The sequence below is a fragment of the Bufo gargarizans genome, chromosome 1, assembly GCF_014858855.1.
Source record: "Bufo gargarizans isolate SCDJY-AF-19 chromosome 1, ASM1485885v1, whole genome shotgun sequence".
Lineage (NCBI taxonomy): Eukaryota > Metazoa > Chordata > Amphibia > Anura > Bufonidae > Bufo > Bufo gargarizans.
The window spans coordinates 516,488,407-516,507,528 of NC_058080.1; the positions used below are offsets into that span (position 1 = coordinate 516,488,407).

The following is a 19,122-nucleotide window of genomic DNA, read 5'->3' on the forward strand; positions in this document are numbered from 1 at the left end:
GGTTACACATGCTCAGGTGCATCCTTCAACTTCAACCAAGCCCCATCTTCTATTACCCACTGTGACAGTTACAGGGAGATCTGCAGCAGAAAGCATATGCGATAGGGAGTGAGCTGCAGCAGCAAGAACACGCCGCTTGAGCAGCAGCGGAAAGAAAACAGCCCCTGAGAAAGGACACACCCTGCACTGCCAACCTGAAGAGAATCTAACAGAGCAACTGGAGCAATGAATGGGGAAGGGGCTCGATCCATGTCATGTACTATAATGTATCCAATTTTCTTTTTTTTTTTTTTTTACACCATTCGTGGCCTAACCCCTTTTATTATAGTAAGTATTATAGTAGTTATAGTTGCATAGACAAAACATGCCCACTTCTATTAAAATACATTTTTTGTAGAGACACAGGAAGCGGGTTACTAAAGCCCGACACCTATTTTTTTAATTTGTCAAAAACTGCAACACAAACTGCACGTGTGATTCCAGTCTAAGGCCTCAATCACACGACCGTGTCCATTTTGAGGACCGCAGATCTAAAAACATGAACACCTGTCATGTGCACCCCACATAGCAGTGTGGACCCACAGACTTCCATGGGTCTGCAATCTGCAGCCAAAGATAGGATATGTCCCATCTTTCGCAAGGACCCGGGGACACACAAAAGTGCCGTGCCACAAAAGACAGGACATGTCCTACCTTTAGTCCCATCTTGGGGATCGTGGACCCTTTGAAGTCAATAGGTCGCACCGCAATGCGGGGAGCACATGGCCGGTGTCTGCTTTTTGCAGTCCACAAAACGAACACAGTCGTCTCTGCTGTGCAGGCGTTTCTGTATTTTAGAGTGTTCAGACTTATTATCTACTCCAAAGCCTGTCCTTATGTCACTGGTTATACACACACACACACATGTATATTTGCATTTATTTTATGCACAATATTTCCAGGAATGTCAAAAGATTCATATAAACAACAGATTATTTAAAATCATCATCGTTTTCTGCGGTGTATAAAATGTAACATTACACTGAATTCATATGATATTCTGGAGCCTGATGTATGTAATTCTATAGTCTTACTGCTCGGGTGTCACCATGCTGCTGCTGTGGTAACGTTGTAAAAAGCCTCACACCCCCACCTGCCCTGGGGACAGCACGCAGGTGTCTATTAAATGATAGATTAGTTTCAGGTCTGTGTCATTAGAATGGGTTGTTTGCATAATATTTTTCACGACATAATTAGGGCTACACAATATACATTATTCTGGGCATTCATTATTCCTTTGAGAAACATCTACACTGAGCAAAAATATAAAACGCAACACTTTTGGTTTTGCTCCCATTTTGCATGAGCTGAACTCAAAGATCTGAAACAAACATTTTCAACATACACAAAAGACCCATTACTCTCAAATATTGTTCACAAATCTGTCTAAATCTGTGTTAGTGAGCACTTCCTCCTTTGCCGAGATAATCCATCCCACCTCACAGGTGTGGCATATCAAGGTGCTGATTAGACAGTATGAATATTGCACAAGTGTGCCTTAGACTGCCCACAATAAAAGACCACTCTGAAATGTGCACAGTTTTGCCTTACGGGGGGGGGGGGGGGGGCAGAAAACCAGTCAGTATCTTGTGTGGCCACCATTTGCCTCACGCAGTGCAACACATCTCCGTTGCATAGAGTTGATCAGGTTGTTGATTGTAGTCTGTGGAATGTTGGCTCCACTCCTCTATAATAGCTTGTGCGAAGTTGCAGAATATTGTCAGGAACTGAAACACGCTGTCGTATACGCTGATCCAGAGCATCCCAAACATGCTCAATAGGTGACATGTCTGAGGAGTAGGCTGGGCCTTGCAAGAACTGGGATGTTTTCAGCTTCCAGGAATTGTGTACAGATCCTTGCAATATGGGGCCCTGCATGGTCGTGGATGAATGGCACAACAATGGGCATCAGGACCTCGTCACGGTATCTCTGTGCATGCCATGACTAAAATGCACCTGTGTTTCGTTGTCCATAACATACACCTGCCCATACCATAACCCCACCGCCACCATGGGCCACTCGATGCATAACGTTGACATCAGCAAACCGCTCACCCACACGACGCCACACATGCTGTCTGCCATCTGTCCCTGAACAGTGAAAACCAGGACTCATCCGTGAACATAATGCCTCTCCAACATGCCAGACGCCATAGAATGTGAGCATTTTCCCAGTCAAGTCGGGTACGACGACGAACTGCAGTCAGGTCCAGACCCCGATGAGGGCGACGTGCAGATGAGCTTCCCTGAGACTGTTTCTGACAGTTTGTGCAGAAATTATTTGGTTGTGCAAACAGATTGTTGCAGCAGCTGTCCGGCTGGCTGGTCTCAGACGATCATGGAGGTGAACATGCTGGATGTGGAGGTCCTGGGCTGGTGTGGTTACATGTGGTCTGCGGTTGTGAGGACGGTTGGATGTACTGCCAAATTCTCTGAAACGCCATTGGAGATGGCTTATGGCAGAGAAATGGGCACTACTTGGATGCCACAGACCCATCCATGCAGATTCAGGTTGACCTGTTGCACTGTTATACAGATATCAAGTGCCTTGATGCCACATTATTATTTCTATATAGTAGACCTTTATTTGGTTCCTTTGTTCCTGTGCTACCTGTTATTGTCTAACCTCAACCATAGACATTGTGTCCTTATTTTCGGACTCTGGTGGGAGCTGTGTGTGTCTGGTTTTATCTTATACCAGCACTTGGTTTATTGTATACAATTTTTAAGCTGTCTGTGTGTCTCTATGTTTCAATAAAATTTACATGCTTTTATATTTGCAGATGTGCACTTTATTGGGGTTTTCTTGGGTCAGTTGGCCCGTTTTTGTTACTTATGGTAGAGAAATGAACATTTATTGCACGGGCAATAGCTCTGCCAGACATTCCTGCAGTCAGCATGCCAATTGCACGCTCTCTCAAACGTTGCGACATCTGTGGCATTGTGCGGTGTGATCAAACTGCACATTTCAGAGAGTCCTTTTATTGTGGAAAGTCTAAGGCACACCTGTGAAATATTTATGCTGTCTAATCAGCACCTTGATATGCCACACCTGTGAGGGGATGGATTATCTCGGCAACGGAGAAGTGCAACAATATTTGAGAGTAATGGGTCTTTTGTGTATGTAGAAAATGTTTCAGATCTTTGAGTTCAGCTCATGCAAAATAGGAGCAAAACCGAAAGTGTTGCGTTTATATTTTTGCTCAGTGTATGTTTAGGCTCTTCACTAGAGTTGAGCGAACACCTGGATGTTCGGGTTCGAGAAGTTCAGCCCAAACCTGAACCCCATTGAAGTCAATGGGGACCCGAACTTTTCGGCACTAAAAAGGCTGTAAAACAGCCCAGGAAAGGGCTAGAGGGCTGCAAAAGGCAGCAACATGTAGGTAAATCCCCTGCAAACAAATGTGGATAGGGAAATGAATAAAAATAAAATAAAAATTAACCAATATCAATTGGAGAGAGGTCCCATAGCAGAGAATCTGGCTTCACGTCACCCACCACTGTAACAGTCCATTGTCATATATTTAGGCCCCGGCACCCAGGCAGAGGAGAGAGGTCCCATAACAGAGAATCTGGCTTCATGTCAGCAGAGAATCAGTCTTCTTGTCATAGCAGAGAATCATGCTTCACGTCACCCAACACTGGAACAGTCCATTGTCATATATTTAGGCCCAGGCACCCAGGCAGAGGAGAGAGGTCCCGTAACAGAGAATCTGGCTTCATGTCAGCAGAGAATCAGTCTTCATATCATAGCAGAGAATCATGCTTCACGTCACCCAACATTGGAACAGTCCATTGTCATATATTTAGGCCCCGGCACCCAGACAGAGGAGAGGTTCATTCAACTTTGGGTTGCCCCGCAATATAATGGTAAAATAAAAATAGGATTGAATGAGGAAGTGCCCTGGAGTACAATAATATATGGTTAAGGGGAGGTAGTTAATGTCTAATCTGCACAAGGGATGGACAGGTCCTGTGGGATCCATGCCTGGTTCATTTTTATGAACGTCAGCTTGTCCACATTGGCTGTAGACAGGCGGCTGCGTTTGTCTGTAATGACGCCCCCTGCCGTGCTGAATACACGTTCAGACAAAACGCTGGCCGCCGGGCAGGCCAGCACCTCCAAGGCATAAAAGGCTAGCTCTGGCCACGTGGAGAATTTAGAAACCCAGAAGATGAATGGGGCCGAACCATCAGTCAGTACGTGGAGGGGTGTGCACACGTACTGTTCCACCATGTTAGTGAAATGTTGCCTCCTGCTAACACGTTGCGTATCAGGTGGTGCAGTTAGCTGTGGCGTGTTGACAAAACTTTTCCACATCTCTGCCATGCTAACCCTGCCCTCAGAGGAGCTGGCCGTGACACAGCTGCCTTGGCGACCTCTTGCTCCTCCTCTGCCTTGGCCTTGGGCTTCCACTTGTTCCCATGTGACATTTGGGAATGCTCTCAGTAGCGCGTCTACCAACGTGCGCTTGTACTCGCGCATCTTCCTATCACGCTCCAGTGCAGGAAGTAAGGTGGGCACGTTGTCTTTGTACCGTGGATCCAGCAGGGTGGCAACCCAGTAGTCCGCACACGTTAAAATGTGGGCAACTCTGCTGTCGTTGCGCAGGCACTGCAGCATGTAGTCGCTCATGTGTGCCAGGCTGCCCAGAGGTAAGGACAAGCTGTCCTTTGTGGGAGGCGTATCGTCATCGTCCTGCATTTCCCCCCAGCCACGCACCAGTGATGGGCCCGAGCTGCGTTGGGTGCCACCCCGCTGTGACCATGCTTCATCCTCCTCCTCCTCCACCTCATCCTCGTCCTCGTCCTCCTCGTCCTCCAGTAGTGGGCCCTGGCTGGCCACATTTGTACCTGGCCTCTGCTGTTGCAAAAAACCTCCCTCTGAGTCACTTCGAAGAGACTGGCCTGAAAGTGCTAAAAATGACCCCTCTTCCTCCTCCTCCTCCTCCTCCTCCTCCTCCTCCTCCTCCTCCTGGGCCACCTCCTCTTCCATCATTGCCCTAAGTGTTTTCTCAAGGAGACATAGAAGTGGTATTGTAACGCTGATAACGGCGTCATCGCCACTGGCCATGTTGGTGGAGTACTCGAAACAGCGCAACAGGTCTCGCATGGAGGCCCAGTCATTGGTGGTGCTGTTCCGCAGTGCGACTTCCCCGTGCGTGCTGCAGCTGAAACTCCACTATGGCCTGCTGCTGCTCGCACAGTCTGTCCAGCATGTGCAAGGTGGAGTTCCACCTGGTGGGCACGTCGCATATGAGGCGGTGAGCGGGAAGGCCGAAGTTACGCTGTAGCGCAGACAGGCGAGCAGCGGCAGGATGTGAACGCCGGAAGCGCAAACAGACGGCCCGCACTTTATGCAGCAGCTCTGACATGTCGGGGTGTGAATGAACTTCTGCACCACCAAATTCAGCACATGCGCCAGGCAAGGGATGTGCGTCAAACCGGCTAGTCCCAGAGCTGCAACGAGATTTCGCCCATTATCGCACACCACCAGGCCGGGCTTGAGGCTCACCGGCAGCAACCACTCGTCGGTCTGTTGTTCTATACCCCGCCATAACTCCTGTGCGGTGTGGGGCCTGTCCCCCAAACATATGAGTTTCAGAATGGCCTGCTGACGTTTACCCCGGGCTGTGCTGAAGTTGGTGGTGAAGGTGTGTGGCTGACTGGATGAGCAGGTGGAAGAAGAGGAGGAGGAGGAAGCAGAGTAGGAGGAGGTGGCAACAGGAGGCAAAGAATGTTGCCCTGCGATCCTTGGCGGCGGAAGGACGTGCGCCAAACAGCTCTCCGCCTGGGGCCCAGCCGCCACTACATTTACCCAGTGTGCAGTTAGGGAGATATAGCGTCCCTGGCAGTGCTTACTGGTCCACGTATCTGTGGTTAGGTGGACCTTGCTACAGATGGCGTTGCGCAGTGCACACTTGATTTTATCGGATACTTGGTTGTGCAGGGAAGGCACGGCTCTCTTGGAGAAGTAGTGGCGGCTGGGAACAACATACTGTGGGACAGCAAGCGACATGAGCTGTTTGAAGCTGTCTGTGTCCACCAGCCTAAATGACAGCATTTCATAGGCCAGTAGTTTAGAAATGCTGGCATTCAGGGCCAGGGATCGAGGGTGGCTAGGTGGGAATTTACGCTTTCTCTCAAATGTTTGTGAGATGGAGAGCTGAACGCTGGCGTGTGACATGGTTGAGATGCTTGGTGACGCAGGTGGTGGTGTTGGTGGTACATCCCCTGTTTGCTGGGCGGCAGGTGCCAACGTTCCTCCAGAGGAAGAGGCTGAGGCGGCGGCAGCAGCAGAAGAGGCCGAGGCGGCAGCAGCAGAAGAGGTAGCAGGGGGAGCCTGAGTGACTTCCTTGTTTTTAAGGTGTTTACTCCACTGCAGTTCATGCTTTGCATGCAGGTGCCTGGTCATGCAGGTTGTGCTAAGGTTCAGAACGTTAATGCCTCGCTTTAGGCTCTGATGGCACAGCGTGCAAACCACTCGGGTCTTGTCGTCAGCACATTGTTTGAAGAAGTGCCATGCCAGGGAACTCCTTGAAGCTGCCTTTGTGGTGCTCGGTCCCAGATGGCGGCGGTCAGTAGCAGGCGGAGTCTCTTGGCGGCGGGTGTTCTGCTTTTGCCCACTGCTCCCTCTTTTGCTACGCTGTTGGCTCGGTCTCACCACTGCCTCTTCCTCCGAACTGTGAAAGTCAGTGGCACGACCTTCATTCCATGTGGGGTCTAGGACCTCATCGTCCCCTGCATCGTCTTCCACCCAGTCTTGATCCCTGACCTCCTGTTCAGTCTGCACACTGCAGAAAGACGCAGCAGTTGGCACCTGTGTTTCGTCATCATCAGAGACGTGCTGAGGTGGTATTCCCATGTCCTCATCATCAGGAAACATAAGTGGTTGTGCGTCAGTGCATTCTATGTCTTCCACCGCTGGGGAAGGGCTAGGTGGATGCCCTTGGGAAACCCTGCCAGCGGAGTCTTCAAACAGCATAAGAGACTGTTGCATAACTTGAGGCTCAGACAGTTTCCCTGGTATGCATGGGGGTGATGTGACAGACTGATGGGCTTGGTTTTCAGGCGCCATCTGTGCGCTTTCTGCAGAAGACTGGGTGGGAGATAATGTGAACGTGCTGGATCCACTGTCGGCCACCCAATTGACTAATGCCTGTACCTGCTCAGGCCTTACCATCCTTAGAACGGCATTGGGCCCCACCAAATATCGCTGTAAATTATGGCGGCTACTGGGACCTGAGGTAGTTGGTACACTAGGACGTGTGGCTGTGGCAGAACGGCCACGTCCTCTCCCAGCACCACAGGGTCCACTAACACCACCACGACCATGTCCGCGTCCCTTACTAGATGTTTTCCTCATTGTTATCGTTCACCACAATAAGAAAAATATTACTTGGCCCAATGTATTGAATTCAAATTCAGGCCTTTTTTTACAGACACCTAACACTATCTGGCTATCTATTTAGGTACCGTATTACACTAATAAAGGCCACAGCAGTAATGACAGATTTAGCTGAATATAAATTTGAGGCCTAGTATTTAGGCGCTGGATGACAGGTATACGTTTACGGACAGAATTAGACTTGGAAATGCACGGTAGCGTGTGAAGTTATTGTGGATGACCCTATCTGCACCTTCAATCTAATATACCCTTTTATGGATAGATTTAAAGTAGGTCTGATACAGCAGAAAACACTAATTTAGGAAATTGCTAAATTGGGAATTGTATTTCAACCCAGAACAAAAACTGTGCTTTGACGGACACTAAATAACTTGACCAGCCACAGCAATAAACACAGATTTAGATGAATGTAAATTTGAGGTCTATTATTTAGGCGCTGGGTCAAAGGTATACGTTTACAGACAGAATTAGACTTGGAAATGCACAGTAGCGTGTGTGTGTGAAGTTATTGAGAATGACCCTATCTGCACCTTGAATCTAATATACCCTTTTAGGGATAGATTTAAAGTAGGTCTGATACAGCAGAAACCACTAAATTAGGAAATTGCTAAATTGGGAATTGTATTTCAACCCTGAACAAAAATATATCCTTTGCCAGACAGCAGACAGTATTACAATTGGCTGGCCACAGCTGAAACACCAGATTTAGGGTACTGCTATTTTGGCAATTGTATTTCACCCCTCAATAAAATAGCAAGCACAGCCAAGCCCCATATGTAGGATATAGCCAAAAAAATAACCAAACTATTGATGGTTAAATGCACTTGGTGACAGCTTGCCCCTGATATGGGATATAGCCAAAAAATAACCACACTATTGATGGTTAAATGCACTTGGTGACAGCTTGCCCCATATGTAGTATATAGCCAAAAAACAACCACACTATTGAGGGTTAAATGCACTTGGTGACAGCTTGCCCCATATGTAGTATATAGCCCAAAAATAACCACACTATTGATGGTTAAATGCACTTGGTGACAGCTTGACCCTGATGTAGGATATAGCCAAAAAATAACCACACTATTGATGGTTAAATGCACTTGGTGACAGCTTGACCCTGATGTAGGATATAGCCAAAAAACAACCACACTATTGATGGTTAAATGCACTTGGTGACAGCTTGCCCCATATGTAGGATATAGCCAAAAAACAACCACACTATTGAGGGTTAAATGCACTTGGTGACAGCTTGCCCCATATGTAGTATATAGCCCAAAAATAACCACACTATTGATGGTTAAATGCACTTGTGACAGCTTGACCCTGATGTAGGATATAGCCAAAAAATAACCACACTATTGAGGGTTAAATGCACTTGGTGACAGCTTGCCCCATGATGTAGGATATAGCCCAAAAAAATAAACAACACTATTGATGGTTAAATGCACTTGGTGGCAGCTTGTGGGCACCACAAGACAAAATGGCCGCGATCACCCCAGAAAAAAGTGAATGAAAAACGCTCTGGGCAGCCTAAAAACAGTGAGCAATTGAATAGCAGCAGTTCAATGATCCACAGCTGTAGATCGATCACTGAATTAAGTCTTTTGGAGGAGTTAATCACTGCCTAATCTCGCCCTAACAGTCGCAGCTGCAACCTCTCCCTACACTGATCAGAGCAGAGTGATGTGCGGCGCTACGTGACTCCAGCTTAAATAGAGGCTGGGTCACATGCTGCACTGGCCAATCACAGCCATGCCAATAGTAGGCATGGCTGTGACGGCCTCTTGGGGCAAGTAGTATGACGCTTGTTGATTGGCTGCTTTGCAGCCTTTCAAAAAGCGCCGAAGAAAGCGATGAACACCGAACCCGAACTTTCACTAAAATGTTCGGGTTCGGGTCCGTGTCACGGACACCCCAAAATTCGGTACGAACCCGAACTATACAGTTCGGGTTCGCTCATCCCTACTCTTTACATGATCTATGATAAAAGAAACAAAGAATGCAAATAAATGTATCAGGCAAAAGCAGTGAAAAAACCGCATTTTTATTATTATATTTTTTTTTATAAAAGGTTAACTTATAAAATGCAGTGCTAGATTTCAAAAGTCTATTAGCACATTTATTAATGTTTAACTTCTAGATTTTGGAGTTAATGGAGCCAAAAAGTGGCACAATTTGGTGCATCTTGCTTTACAGAAGGTTTCTGCACCTAGTCCAAAAAGGGTATGGTCTAAAAGAAAAAAAGGGGTGTGGCTTCACTGGGCCACAGCCAGTGACTTAGGGCTCTTTCACACGAGCAGATGCCATGCGGGTAATCCGCTGCGTGAAAGACAGCCAAGCCCCGTTCTGGACAGCAGAGACACGGAGCAGTAACATGATTGATGATGCTCGTGCCTTTCTGTGACCTTTTTACTACAAAATTACAGTGAGATAAAGTTGTCACTGTGATTTTGTAGTAAAAAGATCACAGAGAGGCAAGGAGCATTATCAATCATGTTAATGCTCCGTGTCTCTGCTGTCCAGAGCGGGGCTTGGCATTCTTTCACGCAGAGGATTACCCGCACAGCATCCGCTCGTGTGAAAGACCCCCTATTGTTGTGGCTGCTGTGGTTACACCCCTTGCACCGCTGAAGCCAATCACTGGCCTCATGCTGTACACTTCAGAGGCTATTGATTGGCTGTAGCTATGTACAGTATGTCACCAGCTACAGCACTTGTTTTACAGTCAGGCAAATTACAGGGAGAAGGAGGAGGGGGGCATGGTTGAGCTTCTAGGACACACAGAGAAGATGTCTTTATATATTTTAAAGTTTTATTTGTAATATGAAAAAATAAGATGAAAGAAATGGACACAGTAGCAACATGTCCCCCAAGCAGTACACGTGACCCCTGTCCACTCCCTAAGTTAAAGGGGTTCTCTGGGAATTGAGAAAATGGAATTAAATATTACTTTATTATAAATATATTCCCAAATACCTTTCATTAAATGCCTAATTTTGTCTGTCTGGGCAGCAATCAAGGGAAAATAAAATGGCCTCCATCCTATTAGTACACACTAAATCTGTCCTAATCACACAGCAGGACAAGTTACTTCACAACACTGATGTAAAGAGCTGCCTCAGCCTCCTCTCTGCTCTGCTTGGAGACTATGAATTACAGAGAGGACGGACTGGACTTGGGCTACTTTCAGACTTGCGCTAGGTGTGGATCCATCTGGTATCTGCACAGATGGATGCGCACCTATAAATGCAAACAATGGTATCCGTTCATAACAGCTTTTTCAGATCTGAGTTTTCACGATCGTGAAAACTACTTTCACACTTGCGTGTGAAAGTAAAGGGAATCGGATTAAATGCCATTCGCCAAGATACATATGAAGCCTTTGAGAAATTGTGGGAACCCTGGATGTCCTCCTCGTACTCAGTGACACTACAGCACGACCTGGCCCATTATTGATTGTAAACCTGAGGGCACATGTCTTGATGGTACCTGTCTGTACGGCAGTGTGTATGTCTCTATATGTTCTGGCACTAAACTGGTCTATTCTGACCCCCAGGTATGATCTCCGTATGTTCATGTTATTTTAATTTGTTTTGTTTTACCTATCCTTATTTCTATTTTTTGTTTTCCCCATAATATGTACTTTATCATCTTCTGTACGGATGTAATGGTACTTACTCATCTCATTGGATTTATGGTACATATTAATTCTATGCCATTCAATGTATGCTATATGATTTACGTGATGGTATTAATAAAATACTTTGAAACTAAAGGGAATCGGATCCTGGTACAATACATAGTCAATGAATCCGCAAAAAACAGATGACATACGGAAACATTTTCAGGAACAACGGATCCGCAAAAAACGGATATAGAAAAATACTGACGTGTGAATGGACCCAGCAGTGAATTCTATTAAATCTATTCTAACAGGAAAAAGTAACCATTATACTGCACTCCATACATATTGCTGGGTTGTGTATTGATTTCCGTGTATGACCCAGATCCCCATAATGAATGCAGCTCCTTGCAGCAGCATTTCCCTTTAGTTAATAGACAGAGTTCCAAACGGGTAGCCCCTTTATTATCCCAAAGGCAATTAATAGGGGATTGTCTAGACAAGACTGACCCTTTAATACAATTAACACTGAATTCTTGGTAGAAGGCCCAGTTATACTGCATTATGTTTTTCCAGATAAAATCAAAACCCTGAAGGCCTTTTGTTGAATGTATGTTCTTGCTGAAATGGGAACAAAAATGGTCACCAAAATGATTTCATGTTACAATGTCATGATCCATCGCTAACCAAAAATATATATCAAGGTTCTGAACAGTAATTGCATTGGTCACATTGTTAATATTTCAATACAGGTAAAAGGACCTTAAAGGGATTCTCTGGGATTTTCTGAATACTCACAATAGGTAATTAAATAGGAGATCAGTGAGGGTCTGGCCTCCTAGCAGCTTAACAAGCACAGTGCCATCCACTGCATAGTGACTGTCTGGTATTGCAGTTCAGCCCCATTCACTTGAATGGGACTGAGCTGCGCCTAGGACATGTGACAGATGAATGCAACGTCACAGGCCTAGAAAGAGGCCCAAGTACTCACTGAGCGCTGCAGCCTCTTCATACAGCTGATTGGCAGGGGTGGCGGAAGTTGGACCCCTGCCATGCTAATATTGATGACCCATCTTGAGGATAGGCCATTAATATCAAAATCCTGGAGAACCCCTTTAACACTCTTTAATTCAAAAACATTTCTGAATTGTGTTTTCTAGACTGTTAGAAGATACTATGGTTATAGAATTATTCAGCACACAATAGATTAACTATGGAGTTCATGGTATGTTGCAGAAGCAAATGGCTGAAAACTGATATTTTCCGAACTCACATTTTGATAAATACTGCAATAAAGGCATCCTTCAAGAAAAGCTAATTCCAGGAAAGAACATTATGGTCTAGGTAAGGCTTCATTCACATCACCGTTCAGCCTTTCCATTCTCCAGCTCCGTTTAGGAGCAGGAGAACGGAAAGGACGGATTCGGCACATAACGGAGCCAAACGGAACCTAAGGACCATATAGACTATAATGGGTTCCGTTAGGTTTCCGCTCAGAAGAAGATTTTGGAGTGGAGACAAAAGTAGTACATGAGTTTCAGATGAAGTGCGTCATCCTTACTAATAGCCCGATATCTAGCCTGGACATTCTGTTAAAATACATAGGTGCCTAATGCATCAACATTCTGCTCCAGGTGGCGGCATAGACAGGGTTAATATGCACTGAATGCTAATAACACCTATGGAGCAGGATGTAATACAATAGGCTCCTATGTATTTTAAAAGTTATGTCCTGGCCAGATATCATAATATGAGTAAAGACGACACACTTCATCTGAAACGTCTCAGATGCCGTGGTCTAAAAAGGTAAAATACTGGGTAAGGGATCATTCACATGACCGCAACGGATGTGGATCGATTCATTTCAATGGGGCCACAAAAGATGCCGACAGCACACCGTGTGCTGTCCACATCCTTTGTTCCGTTCCACAGCCCAGCAAAACAGAGCCTGTCCTATTCTTGTCTGCAATCACGGACAAGAATAGGCATTTCTATAATGGGCCGCCTATTCCGTTCCGCAAATTGCTGAACACACACGGACGGCATCAGGGAATTTGCCGACCGCAAAATACGGAGTGGTCGTGTGAATGCGTTCTAACAGTGACATGGAAAAGGACCTAGGGATTTTAGTGGACAGCAAACTTAAAGGGGTTGTCTGACTACAGCAAAATGGCATTTATCAAGTAGAGAAAGATAATACAAGCCACTTACTAATGTATTGTGATTGTCCATATTGCTTCCTTTGCTGGCTTGATTCAATTTTCCATCACATCATACACTGCTCATTTCCATGGTTATGACCACCCTGCAATCCAGCAGAGGTGGTTGTGCTTGCACACTATAGGAAAAAATAGGGCTGGCGCTTTTCCTATATTGCGCAAGCACGACCACGGATGCTGGATTGCAGGGTGATCGTAACCTTGTAAACAACACATTAGTGCCTTGTATTAACTTTCTCTACATGATAAATGCTATTTGCTAAAGTGACACAACCCCTTTAACTGTAGAAACCAGGGTCAGGCAGCTGCTGCCAAGGCCAATAAGATCATGGGATGCATCAAAAGGAGCATAGATGCCCGTGATGAGAACATAGTCCTACCACTTTACAAATCACTAAGACCACATAGAGATAGAGGGAGAGTTATCAAAACTGATGTAATGGAAAACATAGCAACCAATCAGATTCCACCTTTCATTTTTCAGAGCTCCTTTTGAAAATGAAAAGTGGAATCTGAATGGCTATTATGGGCAAGTCAGACAGTTTTCCTTTACACCACTTTTGATAAATCTCTCCTATGGAGTATTGTGTATAATCCTGGGCTCCTGAGCTCAAGACAGACATAGCAGAGCTGGCGAGGGTTCAGAGAAGTAATAACTAAAAGTTTAGGGGGGGGGGGGGAACACATCTGAAGGGGGATCTAACAACAGTGTATAAATAAATCAGGGGTCAGTACAGAGATCTCTCCCATCATCTACTTATCCCCAGGACTGTGACGAGGGGACACAGTCCCCTCGTCACAGTCCTGGGGAGAAGTAGATGATGGGAGAGATCTCTGTACTGACCCCTGGAGGAAAGAAGGTTTGTACACAAACATAGAAGAGGATTCTTTACGGTAAGAGCAGTGAGACTATGGAACTCTCTGCCTGAGGAGGTGGTGATGGTGAGTACAATAAAGGAATTCAAGAGGGACCTGGATGTATTTCTGGAGTGTAATAATATTACAGGTTATACTTACTAGAATTAAATACCTCCCAACTTTAGAAAAGAAGATAGAGGGATAAAGAGCACAGCAGCAAATTTTTTCCACACGGGCGTCATGTTTTTTGCCCGGATAAGAAGCGGTGCGTTGCGGGAAAATGCGCGATTTTTCCGCGCGAGTGCAAAACATTGTCATGCGTTTTGCACTCCCGTGAGAAAAATCGCGCATGTTTGGTACCCAAACCCGAACTTCTTCACAGAAGTTCGGGCTTGGGATTGATGTTCTGAAGATTGTATTATTTTCCCTTATAACATGGTTATAAGGGAAAATAATAGCATTCTGAATACAGAATGCTTAGTATAATAGTGCTGGAGGGGTTAAAAATAATAAAAAAGTTAACTCACCTTCTCCTCTTGTTAGTGTAGATCCCGGTCTGTTCTTTAGCTGTGGACTGAATGACCTGTGGTGACGTCAGATCACATGCTCCAATCACATGGTCCATCACCGTGGTGATGGAGCATGTGATCTGACATCACCACAGGTCCTTCAGCCACAGCTAAAGAACAGACCGGGATCTACGCTAACAAGAGGAGAAGGTGAGTTAACTTTTTTATTATTTTTAACCCCTCCAGCACTATTATACTAAGCATTCTGTATTCAGAATGCTATTATTTTCCCTTATAACCATGTTATAAGGGAAAATAATACAGTGAATAGACTGTCACCTAGAACCCATGCGTGAAAATCGCACCGCATCCGCACTTGCTTGCGGATGCATGCGATTTTCACGCAACCCCATTCATTTCTATAGGGCCTGCGTTACGTGAAAAACGCACAAAGAGGAGCATGCTGCGATTTTCACGCAACGCACAAGTGATGCGTGAAAATCACCGCTCGTGTGCACAGCCCCATAGAAATGAATGGGTCAGGATTCAGTGCGGGTGCAATGCATTCACCGCACGCATCGCACCCGCACGGAAAACTCGCCCGTGTGAAAGGGGCCTAACTCTGCCCAAAACATACGTAAATACCTAATCCCAACCAGTCCTCTAAATGCCTCCACATAGTAATTATTCCCTCTGTATGCCCCCTCATAGTAGTTATACCAGATATGTGCCCCCTTCACAAGCAGGATTATGGGGGTGCAGTGCGCAGTGCAGGGGAATTACTCAGGTCTTTGAAAAAGCGTGGTACATACTTCTAGGGGGCGGGCGCCATACTCTGCCCCATTGTACTGGCACCTCCTCTGCTGCAGCCAGCTCATTTCCAGTAATTTTACTGGCCAGGAGTCTAGGAGAGAAGTCCTCTGTCATCTGCAGAGCCCCGACCACAAGACGCATCTCTGCTGCCGGAGAGCTGTGTACACACATCCATCCAGCGTGCGGCATGAGGCGGCATCACCGCAGTGGGGAATACGGAGCACTAGAGCCCCGGAGCCGGGCAGGAAACTGTGGCCGCCACCAGCAGCAGCGGCCTCCCCCATACCGGGACAGCCACTGAAATCTGGGACGGTTGGAAGGTATGAAATTTGGAAAATTGACTTCTACCTTACCGGGGAAGAGGGGGCCTTAAGTTCCTGTGGATCAACTTGCAGGATACCAGGCTGGACGGATGTGTTTTTTTAGCCTTACAAACTACGTTACTATTTAACACAGCACCCGAGAAGTCATTTAGAGGGAGGGGGTTCCCTCCACCGACCACACAGCCGTCCCACAGTGTTCAAGGTATATGGCAGGCCTCATGAAGGCTTCCAGGCTAGCAATGTAAAGTTCCTATTAAAGTGGTTCTCTGAGAATAATTTAAAATAGCCAGAAGCAACCACGTCCTGGACTGTTACTAGGATGGGTTGCTTCTACTTGCAAAGATGCGTAGGGCGAGTGGGCAGGGCCCCACTATAGACTCCACTCCGGCCCAGTCATATACTGTACATTGGTGAGCGTTCCTGTGAAGGCAGATTGCATACAGCATCACAAATCTGGACGATGCAGAAAGTGATGCAGAGTGTCTTGCAGAAATATTATTGGGACACAGGGGTTAATCTCCTGCTGATCTGCTCCAATCTTTGGAGACCTAATAAGAGGGCAGTAATTGGCAGAGGGGTGAGGTCTGACAATCTTTTTGTTCTGCTGCAGACTGGGCACAGCAGGGAAGCTCCTGCTGCAGCCACTTTCATTACTGCTGGTCACAGTCTGTCCTGCTGTGAGGAGGAGGAGGAGGATAAGGCATGGGTGATCTCCTGGGATGCAGATTTTTTTTTATGTTTTCACAGATTTAACTGTAATATGAGACAAAACAGGACCAAGGGAAAGGTGAAGTGCAGAGTCTGCTGTGAATGACACCCTATAAAAAAAAAAAAAGGAAGGGGTGATTTTTTTATTTTTTTCATCTTTGTCTCCTCCATCACTGTATATACAGCACTCAATAAGCGCATTGTATACAGATCAGGAAGTGGCATGCCACTTCCTGCTCTGGTCCTAGCGATCTTGTGATTGCTGGGAGCTGAGTATGTGCATGAGCTGCTGGGTCTTAGGAGACTCAGATCAGCTCTGCAGTAAGGCTAAAGAGCCTAATTACAATCTCAGGGGGCTGTATTAGCTCTGCAACTGGGGGTCAGCCCGTTACATAGGCAAAATAGTTGATGAAATAAAAAAGACAACATAGCTTAAAAAAAAATAATTGATATATATACACACACACACACTTTTTTATTTTTATTATATCACTGATCTAATAAAAAACAGAAAAAAAAAAAAATCGATAATTTTGTCCCTTTTCTATCATTTCTACAAAATAAAAATTACATTAAAAAATTGCATAAAAATAAAGCCCCATGTATCACTGAAAGTGGGCATAAAAATAAAAAAAGTGGACTGTCAAGACGCAATGGACAGCTGACAGAAGTACAGTGCACCATCTTCAAAATGTGCTCAGCAGAGTGCCAGGGGCATCAGCCTGCTCTAAAATTCAATGCACGGTCACCCATTCAGCAAGCAATACATTCAGTTTGCTGTTTGAAAAGACACAGGAATGTGAGCTTAGCCCTGACTACAACAGAGTTATGGGGGTTAAAGAAACGTCCAAATTCATCATTCATATTTTAGTAGGGTTATCGTTTCCCTAAGCAGATATGTGACAATGAATAGTAGCACTTCATTTCAGGTCACAGATTCTGTGCTTCATCATCATCCAGACTTAGGGTGAGATTATGCCACTTAAACTGTAATTTGCCTAGTGAAGATGAATGAAAGGCCCCATTGGTACTCTCACAACAAGCCTCTGTCCTCTGGCAATGTTGTCATCGGTGAATATACATAGTCAGCCTGTTCATAGAGGGAACTCCCTTTACTGCAGGACATAGTGGCTCGCTATGTATTTACATTCTGTGTACTCACTTCCTGACCAGGAAAGACTATGAAAACAGCACTGTGCAGACAGTGGAAAGGCTGGCCGGCATAAAACATAGAAAAGGATTAGTGTACTGCAACATAGTGCTACTCCTGGAAATAACAGCCGTGTCCCATACAGACATAGGGGGAATTTACCAAGCCCCGTACTCCAGAATTCTGGCTGCAAAAAAGGCTTTGCTTCTTTTTGAGCTTTGAAAAGAGATCACTGATCCTGCGCCATTGCCATTCCGACTTTGCTGGGTCCCCCTGTGATCAACTTCCAGCTGGCGTCCTGACACAGGTGAAATTGGATGGTAGTGATGCCCAGCTAATCACTGGCTGCAGCGATTACCCTACTCAATCAGTGATTGGCTGAGCACTCCCTGATGAAAGGGTATGAAAGTTCAATATAACAAAGACTTTTATAATTTTTTTCAATCAATGGGCTCCACTAAAGACCATTCATTAAAATGATCTTCTAATCAACGGAGCTATTTCTACCACCAGGCCGGAGGTGCAATTGCCCAGGTAATTTGCTAATTGGAGAGGATGGGAGCCAAGCAGACTGTTAATGTAAAAGGATAAATCACTGCTCAAAGGGGGCAGCACTCCCAGAGGGTAGGTTCTTGAACTCCTAAATGAAGAGCACAGATGCCTCCGAACTACTGCAGAGTGCTTGCATCAATTGCACCAAGCATGCAGCCTAAGCCTCATTCAGACTCCACTTTATGCATAGAAATTGCTATTAGAATGGCTGTGCTCCGACCAGTCTTCTGTGCATATACTGAGAGCTCCATGTTGCCTGAACCCTGCAAAACACCTCTAGGCCATATTCTATGCTCCAATTGGGCTCCTCAGGACCCCCAGAATGATGCTAGTGGCATTGCCCCACTGGTCCTACAGTTTATGAAACAAATACCCCCTGGGGCCTACCTGGTTGTAAGCTCCAGTTGCTTAACCTGCCCTCTGTAGATAATGCATAGTGGAATAGCAAATAAGAATAATTACTATTATGCCCACCTACAAAAAGAAATTGCCAAAGGGCCACTCAGGGCAGAGGTTCTTTTTCTCACCTCTGCCCTCTTATCTTCACAGAGCCCCTGACACATTTGCTCCATCACTCTATTCCTACACAAGTGCCCCACCACTTTTTGTTCCCCCTGCCTCCTATTATCTCCTGGCATTCCAAGCTTTCAAACAATACCAGAATGACAGCAATATCTTCAGTACATGGGAAGATATCACTGTTAGAAATCAGGATACAGTGAATACAGCAGAAAGTGAAAATAAAAGCAGGTTTTACCCTCAATTATTCCCGACTCGATTTCTAACAGTGATATCTCCTGTTTGGACTAATGCTGTCATGGGGCTTGGGCTGGAATGCCAGCTTTCAACCAAGACCAGTCCCATGCTTCTAGCTGCTACTATTCAGTAGATAACAGTAGACAGCCCTTTCCCCTCCCCTCC

At 45.7% G+C, this 19,122-nt stretch overlaps 1 protein-coding gene across 1 annotated transcript in view; it reads right to left on the reverse strand.

Moving 5' to 3' along the window:
- The window catches only part of TRPV4 (transient receptor potential cation channel subfamily V member 4), a 99,362-nt gene that overhangs the window by 28,765 nt on the left and 51,475 nt on the right, over positions 1–19,122 (reverse strand). The window lies entirely within an intron of this gene.